General features: G+C 38.8%; 1 long non-coding RNA gene across 15 annotated transcripts; it reads left to right on the forward strand.

Annotated features, from left to right (window-relative positions):
* The first annotated feature begins 1,348 nt into the window (after window positions 1-1,348).
* Window positions 1,349-8,359, forward strand: LOC111251678 (uncharacterized). Of its 15 annotated transcripts, none has more exons than XR_015328730.1 (7): window positions 1,349-1,659; window positions 2,041-2,223; window positions 2,706-2,759; window positions 2,905-3,841; window positions 4,111-4,199; window positions 5,794-6,006; window positions 6,203-8,359. It is a non-coding gene; the product is annotated as an uncharacterized LOC111251678 (long non-coding RNA). The 15 variants fall into 15 exon arrangements; XR_015328732.1 differs by having other exon boundaries at window positions 2,914-3,841; XR_015328726.1 differs by having other exon boundaries at window positions 2,041-3,296; window positions 3,768-3,841.
* Window positions 8,360-10,148: the final 1,789 nt, after the last annotated feature.

Below are 10,148 nucleotides of genomic sequence, written 5' to 3' on the forward strand. Positions count from 1 at the left end.
ATGGAAGAGAATGAGGGAATTCGATGCTGCTGAGTTCGTCGTAGGCCCAATGAAGTTGAATGAAGGGGCGACTCAATGACGTAGAGTATACGGGTGAACGGAAAGCAGCATCGAACGATGAGAGCGTTTTGGAAAGAAAAACACGGCGGGAGTGAGATCCTCCGCACGTGAGCCGTGTCACAGGACGAGCTGATGGATAGAATACAAGAAGTCGGGTGAAGATTCAAAACCTTCAAACAATCAGCTAGCTAGTGAAATATAGCGTTCGCCAACTGCTGACGGTGCAGACAGGCACTTCGGCCAACATGACGAGCTCCTGTCATAATAGACGTTTCAGTGTAATTCGGTAACTATATTTAGGATACATAGCGCGAAGTTGTATACGGTCTGCTGTAATAGCTATCAATAAGTATATAGATAAGCGTTGATATGAAGAGAAGTAAATAAAAATAACAGAACTGGAATGTTAAAACTTAGTAGCGTTTGAGTTTTTAGTATTGTATTATATTAACTACAATACAGTTATATTCAATCAGACGTAATACTACGCAATACGTAACAGTGTGATATGTTTATTCAAAGTTTTTTTTTTTCTAAATCTATGAATTCGACTGAGATAGGTTAGATAGATAGAAGCATAGCTTCTATGAATAGAAAATGTATATGTGTTTTTTTGAATAACTTTCTTTGTCGGCGCATGTATCATTGACGTGAAACTTGAATTTAATTAACATTTGACAAGATTTCGTTTATTGGACCGCATCTGGGATTTACATGGGGCACACTTGTAAACACCCTAGGGGAACCTTAAAATAATAAATCAGACCATACACACAAAATAAGTCATACGAAACGGTGCATTTTGGTGAAAAATCCATTAGTTCTACTTGCAAGGCCTAGCCTCGGTTTGGTGCATAGTACTGCGCAGTTTTCTTGATACTTTTTTTGTTTTTGATAATATTTAGTGCTGGGTAGTCGCAAAGGAGTCTGTTGTGTACCTATATTTCGGAACTTTCTTCCATTCGAGCTCAGCTTTGACAATGATGCTAGACATACAGACGTACCCGTTCGCCCATGTCTTGCCACCAGCAACCATATGTCCAAATTCGGTTTCGCCCTTGTAATCGAGTTAATTGCATTTGTTCGATGGTTAAATTTGTCTGCACAATCCTTACTAAAAGTTTTCTCACCTCAGATACTTTTTCGAAATACTGCAACACGATTCGTATGAAACGTCTAATTCTTCTACGATACTTTTCTAGCATGGGTTGTTGTTGTTGTTCTTTCTCATCCTCTCTTACTCTTTCCTACCTTAGCCCGTACTCGCTTTCACAGAATGTCACTAAGACTTTGCGTGTGTCGGCACAAACATATGTGTCGCTGGTAAAGATTCACACCCTTTTCCACAAAAGCGTGTTGCAGTATTGATTCATAATGCTCTTAACTTGAAAATAATAGACAGATAGCTGGTCACGTGATAGTTCAAGGAGTCCTGGTAATCTAGCTTCGACGCGGGTCGTAGAGACACTCCGTTTCGTTCTGGAAGCCAGCAGTCTGACAGAGCGCTTTTAACGGTGATGCCGGACAGAAAACTTAAACGTTTAGTCAATATACGAACGTGTGAGAACGACCCAGTCACGGGTCGTCCTTTAAATGACAGTGAGTCGGACGATTTTATAAATCTTTTTGTTTCTGACCCAATTGTACAATTGGAAAGTGGTCAAGTCCGTGAAAGGCTTCGAACACATCAGTATCTTTGCTGTACCTACTGTGAACTACATTGTTCGAAGCCTGTGTATTTGCATATGAGTTAATTTTTATGCGAACGCATATAACTTAATTAGACGTTTGTGCCAGTACGTACCTGATAGCGGCGATTAATCATATAGGATATAAGCAACAGCATTTGTCCTTCGTCTACTTCTGTCTGTCTCTTGTTATTTGTTGTAGATATGTAGCTTTTAGCTAGTTTGCTACAACGCCATCGTATAAATTTGCCAAATTAAGTGCGATTCATACTTTTTCGTTGCCCGTTTACAGAGATTGCTGCTGCTACCTCACAGGGGGTGAAGGGCAAATGGCATTGGTACGATTGCCCGAGCCGTTCCTTGAGGTTTAGCCTTAGGTCCGAGATGTCATAATGGTAGAACGAGTGAATGTTTATGTAATGGAGCCGTCATGGCGCCCATATTATTGGGCAAGAAATTGTTTCTTTGCTCAAACGTAATTCTGCCGGTGATTTATTTGCTTCGGCCATTATACTGGAGGACGTTCCGTAGAGCGATTCATAAGATTCAGAAGACCACTCGAATACCCTTATCAGGATCATGTTTTCGACTAGACCACTGAATATTTTTAGTTGATGTTGAACCTACTTGCGCGTTTTTTTCACTAAAGTGATAAAAGATATAGTACTAGAATACTGTTGTTTTTATGTTTTTATTGCTTACTTTTATTTTATTTTATAACCTATGTTTTCAATGCTGAAAATTGTGACATGTTTTTTTTTCTTAGAACTAGAAAAACTGACTACTCCAACCAAAGAGCGTAGGTAGGAGTAGCATAAATGTGAATTTCAGGTAACCCAGAAGGAGAGTGGTGCGTCGTGGAAGTAGCCACGTCTGTAAATACGAAGGGTTTATATATTCGTGTGTTTTCTTAAAACCAATAATTTCTAGTAAATTGCGATTTCCATATCTACACAGATCCGTATTTACCACGCTTACTACGACATGCAGCCTAAACATAAACGAACTAAGGTAATAATGAATATTGGCTGTATTATAATTATTATCAATTGAGACACTTTTGTCTAACACAGAGGGATTTTTTTAAGTGAGCCATCTATCATTTATCAATAATGAACTAATATATTATAATCTTCGTCTTTCTGATTCAAACAAGTTGTTTCAGTCTGTCTCCATATAAAAACATCGTTCGTTGTAAGAATCGTATGAAATTAACATCGTAGCCTGTCGTCGCAAGCTTCGTCGCGGACCCCATATAAGATGTCGTTGAAGACGAATCACTCAATGACAAGTAGTCATTTATGGGGATCTATTCACAAATACCGTCATATGTCGATAATGATCAAAGGGTGGTTCGTCCGCAAAACTCCTCGTATCTCATTGCAGTCGGATCCAAAGGTTTGAAGCACGTTGCAGTCTATTGGACAGTTAAACAAAGGACGCAGATAGTCGGCCAGCTACTAGCACAATATATCATGAAAAAGACTAGAAGAAACCTACTACTATAGTAGAAGAAGTTCAAGCACAAAAGAGTATCGTAGCTAGCTTGTACGTAGAAGAATCGGATCTTAAAAAAGGGTGTTTATAAAAATAATAGTATAATGAAGTGTACTTTCTACTAGGCCCTGATTTCTAAACGTACACTTTCTAATAACATTTTAGGTTGTATAAAGTTTTGTTTACATGTTATTAGTATCGTTCACAACTCAATCAAATCGGTTAATCATTGTTACTCTTGTAAGCAGTGCTCAAAGATGTATAGAGGGCACCATCGTTGGCCGTATCCTGCATACAATGCCTTACAATTTTAGTCCATTTTCGTCATAATAAAAGTGTATTGAAATTGTATCGTAAAACAGATGTAACGTCGCTTTTATACCCCCTGACGACATCGAATCTGCGCCCTGTCGTCAATAGTTTTAGGCCGGTTATCGAAACGTTTCTCAAGTAGATGGTCATACAACTATATTTGTGCCTATGTAACCATTGTAAAATTAATGTTTTTTTTTTTTTGTGTAGCGTAGACTCGCTCAAAATGTGAGATTAATGATCGAAGAATATTTGGAAAAGACTCAATCGGATGTACTTGATAGGTAAATCTCTACTTAATTTATACTATGTCAATAAGGCCATTGTCCTGCTAGGTCGAGTCAATTGTAGAGTAGATGATGATGCCTGGGCATTTATGAAAAATCGCCCATGGTATTAGTTAGATGTTCCATGTGTGATGAGAATACTTTTGGATACGTGATACAAATAATGTACACATTCGAATAAGCTCTCGCTATTTGCTACGGATTGCATACATAGTTTTATTGTTGTACGACGGAACACAAACCGGCAGATCCTATTTCATTTCTAGGTCCTTCATCAGGATTTAAGGATATAAGGAAGAGGCTTCGTAAGGCGACGAGCAGGTTTATGGCTAAGTATAAGTTGGACTTACAACGGGTGATTATAACCTATCTTTTATGATGAAGCAAATTATGATTCTCCTACTATTCAAGATTTTGCTACTACGATAAAAAATAAAGTTCTGTAATTAAGGAGAAGCTAAAGTAATTAAAAAGATTCGCGAATAACATAGCTTATAAAATGTCAGTAAATGAACAAAAGAGATTCAGTTATGAGTTCATTTAGGGTATTAAAACAAATATACCTCGTTAACCTGATTGTAGCACGTGGCTACCTTCTGATAAGAGTACATCGTGGAAAGTCCATTTGTAACATCCGCTGATGTTCTAATAGGCTCGTCATGCCGCTAAGAATGCGGCCTGTCTTACATTTAAAATTGACTTAGCAGCTGGGTCGCGTTTTGATGTTGGAATATTTAGCGCTATCTATTTTTTTTTTGTAGGCCACCTCAACCATTTTTCGAAAATATAAGGACAAAAATGATATTGCATTGTCTTTCCTCGTAAAACATACAACATAATCTATAAACACACGAAGACTCTGGTCCAATTCACAGGCGTATGAACAAAACGTACCGAACAAATCACTAAAACCTATTTTTTTACGTGTAGAACTGAAGACCTAAATTTGCCACTTTCGAGTCTAATTTCACGTTTGATTACGTAAAAACTTGAACATCATTCTATTACGGCCTAAGTAAGGAAACGCGTACAATACAAGCCCCGTTGGTACGCGTTTGTTAAATGGTATTTTGACCAATAAGCTTCGTATAGTTGACTTTATTGGATAGTGATAAATGAAGGACACTGCTCATTCTACTAAATTCATTCAGATCACTTAACAACTCAACGGACTCGGTCGCATAGGGTTTGGGGACCCAACTAGCGTTGCTAATCGCACGGCGTCCGAAGCTGTCCTTATCATATGGGTCATTCCTGAAAAAAGGTTTATTAGGATCAACCCAGGTTTAAGAGCGTTTGTGGAATCTGCTAGAGAAAAGCAATATATTAGGTGCAATATCCGCATACCTTTGAACGAGTTAAGCCACACTATTTTAACGTCGACTTGTAAGCCAATGTGGAAACTTTGCGATGACACCACCATACAACCCAAAACAAAATCGTGCATTGATAGAAAAACTGTCAGCAACAAGCACACTTAATGGAAATATGTGAATGATCCATTTAAAATTTCTCTAAGGTACCGGTTTCTTGTGGAAATTTTTTTTTTTTTCGCTACTAGAGTTTCTTTAGAACCTTTTGCTAAAGCTGCTTTAGAAGAGGAATTTCCGTTTTATAAAAATTTGTATTACCACTTACTAAGTTTGTTCCTAAACTAGTTCAGGCTTATTTGCGTGTAATATGAGCGCTTAAGTTTACGCATTTTGAGCCGTTGTTATCGCAGGTCACGCGCAAGGGACGCCCGCAGCAAAGACCTTCGAGTGAGCCAATAGTTGCTACAATGTGAACCGTAAATATTTCGAGTACCTAAATATTGAATAGGTTGACGATGTTGGTTAATGGTTCACCCATGGTTTTGTTGCTTGGTTGCCCGCACTTACCAGCAGTAGACCGAGCTGAGCGACAGTGAGAAACACTGCGACTAACCTATAATTCTACCATGTTCGCAGGTACAAAGCATGCATTACTAGATTGTTTCTGCGATGCTGTAGCGGTACTACGCATGCCCACTGAAATAGGAAATACGTGAAGTAATCTAGGTTGAAAAACGGGCGGAAATACTGTTTATGTTGCACCGAAGGTCAGCCGTGCGACACACTGCCTAATGGCGGTACCGATGCAGCACACAAAGGGTTCATTTGTGTACTAAAAAACCGCTCCAGGTAATAAAATGAAGAGCAAACAGTTAGCGATATGTATTGTTATGCATATTCTTTTGAGTTGATTATTAGACTGGAAAAAAACTGACTAAACACTCACTTACAACGGTTTCGTCGAACTGACGCAGGTCTATATGAACCTAGGTACGGCCCTTAGTGCGTTGTTATTATTACTTTTCCAACGCTTAACGCTTGGCAGGCCTACAATTGGAACAGCTTGCGTTTGCACACCATTCAATGGCGTCCGTAAGACATAACCGCGGCAGGAAATGAGATAAGATGGCGGGATGCTATCGGAAATGGTGGTGACCAAAAAGCGAACTCCTCTGTTGGGGCTGATGACGCGACAGGAAGTGACGGACCCTTTATCTAAGTAGATGACAGCATACGATAGGTAGTAATGGTGGTACCTTTCACAGGCGATAAAAATCATGATTACTCCACTAGATATCTACACACGAATAAATACTTTGACACGTTTATTTTCATACAACTTTGTTGAATTTCAAAGCAAACAAATAGATCCAGCTGATAGGTGCAAGCGAAAAAAATCTACACGGTTCTTCTAGACTTTTCCCGTCACAAATTGACCCGTACATTGTCGATGTTTGAACAGATTTCTCGTCAGTCAGTCAGTCAGTCAGTCTCCTCTGCCTAATCGACCAAATGAAGCTCTATTATTCCTATCGATCTAGTCAAATCTATAACATTACAAGGAACGAACATTCCCACTTTAACCTATATATCCCATATTCCCTCCTGAGTGTTTCGTTGTGCCGTCATACAAAAACGCCACATTGTATATATGAATATCCTGCTAGAATAATATTCAAGCATGTTCTCGTCAGAGGAAAGAGTTTTTCTTGTTATTGCGTGACCATTTTTTGCTTATGTTCAGTTATACGCAGCTAAACTTGAGTCTTATTTTTCCAAGAGGAACTTCTTATTTCTGTACCGCTACGGAAGTGGTGGTCAAAAAGTTTCAATTTCTAGCGTTGATTCCACGTCTCTTCTTAGCGATGGGTGTGCCCCGTTTCGTCTGGCCTCTGTTTATGCACTGTTTCACAACCTCTAGTGGAGGATACCGTCCGCGGCCGAATTTCGAAGCTGACACTGGCCATGCGATCACTTCAATGCAACCCATCATCCTGCCACAGCTTGGCCGTGGCTACGTCTGCTGTTGCTATGTTTGGAATATCTTTGCAGTCAGGATTTACGAGGTTACGAAAAGGGCTGCTTAAGGAAGTGAGTTAGTACTACATGGCCCATGTGCAACGTCGCTATGACATGCGAAGTCGTTGGAGCAGATGCTCGCAACGGAATAGGAGTAGCCCAACGGCCGGCTCAGTCAAACCATAGCAACTGCAAGACAGCTATCAGCGATTCTGTGGAGGAAACAGCCGAACAGATCGAAGCCTATATATATATATTGTTGTTTTTTTGTTGTTTTTTTTTTTGCCTTAACTAGAGCGATTACAGCAGAAAAAATAAGATGGAAGAACATTCATTTCTCCTCTAAGAGCTTTATGAAAAAGACGTAAAATAACGTGAAAAAAGCTACTCTTATTTACGTTACATATTTATGGCCTCATCTGTCACTGACGGTGTCGAATATAATGCGAGCACAAGTACCCGAGTCTGTGGTTCAGTGGTTCTGAAGAAGTTCGAAATTAAACCTCTTAAGCTCCAGCCAGACCAAGCTCCAAGCCAACCAGATTAAGAGCGAAGCATGGCATTAGACGAGTGTAAACTTCTAGTTATGTCAAATGTGTGCGTCGAAACTTAGATTTCGTGCTTTCGTTCTATCACACTCTATCGTGACTGAATAGTGCATATAAGTGAAACGTCGTCTCAAATAATATATTGGGTTGTCTAAATACTGTTGACGGTCTTTCTAGGCAGATGCATTTAAAGTTACGTATCTTAGCTAATATAACTCGTGTCGAATTATATCATCTAGAAGCTGAAACCTAGCAGTGTCTGGTGGATACGCTACAATTATTAGACCTTTCCCCATGCCTAAGATAGGGCGTCTTGAAGAAGATGAGCAAAATTTCCATTTTTTAATTGTTATATTTTACAATCATATTTTATCAGAAGATATAGATCGAAAATCGTTTTTGTTCTGGGAATTTTGATACAAAAACACTCCTCTTTCGGTGGTCGATCGACGAGTTGCAGGAGAAACTAACGGAAGGATTATAAGAGCGGCAGGTGGTTAGTTACGATATCGCCAAAGACTAGACAACGCGACGAAATCGAGCCGTTCTTAAATAATTCATGAAAACTGGATAGCATAGAACAAAAATGTACAAATGAAGAATAAAACGTTCCACAATCGTTATTGATGTCAAAATGCCGTGTGTTCGGGGAAACTAAAAAGGAATCACGCATTATAAACAGCTGCCGTCTGGCAAAACGACGGATTCGGACCTCTAGTGCCTACCTTTAGCTAAATCGGGATAGAAGATTTTCCCGTGTAGTCCGGATCTTGCACCATCAGAATATCATCTGTTATTATTTTGGTGCGTGTAGCACACTGTTAACAGTGTTCATTTAATTTCAACAAGAAAACGCAAGAATTATTTATCAAAGTTTTTCATTTATAAACTATAATAGTCCTATAGTAATTTGATGGAGTACCAGAAAAATAGCAGAAGCTAGTCAATAGGAACGGCGCGTATGTAATTAAAAGTAATATTAATTGAAAAAAATATGTCTTCCATTTGGCCTAAGAACGGTCAATATTCTTTCGACGACCCAATGTATAGCTATACAGGTATGAAGGCTTTAGAAGTAGTAACCCATAGAGAGGGGAGGAAAACCTCTAGAGTTCATTGTTCTTCTGCAGTAGCTGAAATTCTGCGATGAGATACTTCGCTTCAACATACAAATGCTCTGTTCTGTTTGCAAAAATTTGGGATTAATTAATCTTAGGAGAGAGCTGTGAAATTGCCTTTCTTCTGAATGTCCGCTTCATTCAGAAAAAATGCATTGCGTTTTGATACGGTAAGTACTAGAGGATGTTTCGACTGTGGCCAAAAAAACTCTCGTGAAAAAGGACTGCTGAATATACGTTGTGCCACTTGCTTGACGCACACTATAAGAAAATAGAATACATAAATTTGATTGGGTTCCATATTTGATCGTAGAACGATGTAATTCCTACTATTTGATTCACTGTCATAAAATTTTTACATGTGTAACTTAAATTTTCTGTTGCCAAAGTATCAATTCTCTGAAGTCTAATAGTATTATGCAATTTGACTGTATGTTTCAAGCTGTTCTGTGTACTCTATTTTTGCAAGTAGTGAGCGCAAGATTTTAGAACTTACCAGCAGAAACTGTACGTAAGTTGAGCCCGAATTAAAATCATTGAAGTATCATCGCTGATATAGAAACAGCACACGCATGACATATTGTATAATTATTATATTATTATTACTACTATATTATTATAATTTGGTAAGTGGACGTGCTGCGTTTGGACTTCTTACGTAAGTTTATGAAAGTTCTCATATTTACACCTAGACGTAAAATGGCATCAGTGGCATATTTACAAATGGTGTAGCCGATGTATCATGCCTAGTAAAATAAATCTGCTGAGATGAATTATCAATCTGTTTACACTGAACAAAAAGAGAACGGCTTGTTAAGTAATCTGCGTCAGAAGAGTTGTGTTCCAGCCAAACGTTGTGATAACTTTAAAATCAACTGACAGATCCACGTTACGTGACCTCAATATAAACAGAAACACTCGACCTGAATTTGCTATATCAGCTGGCTACTCCTATCACAGGACAAAGGCTTTTTATTAATGATGGCCGTAGAAGCCGCCAGGCTGAATGCAGCGGTACCAGTATATGCTTTGCATAGTAAAAACAGGGCGTCCCGGGGTCAGTCCTTGGGTGGTTCTGGCCTAGCTCAACAGTTGAACTATCTCTTTTGGTTGGATAATGGGCACTACTATTTATTTTATCACTAAACGTAAGATTTTCTTCGTCAGACATAGTTCTGCGTCAAACGATGTGATTACGTGCTATGCAATGCTTGCGTTTAAAAAGTTGATGAAGAGTCTTGAAGACATAGAATTTGTTACAACAACATGCAAGACTGGAACTGAAGAACGATGTTTTTAAGCCCAG

Source organism: Varroa destructor, unplaced genomic scaffold, assembly GCF_002443255.2.
Source record: "Varroa destructor unplaced genomic scaffold, Vdes_3.0 BEIS01000005.1, whole genome shotgun sequence".
NCBI classification, from domain to species: Eukaryota; Metazoa; Arthropoda; class Arachnida; order Mesostigmata; family Varroidae; genus Varroa; species Varroa destructor.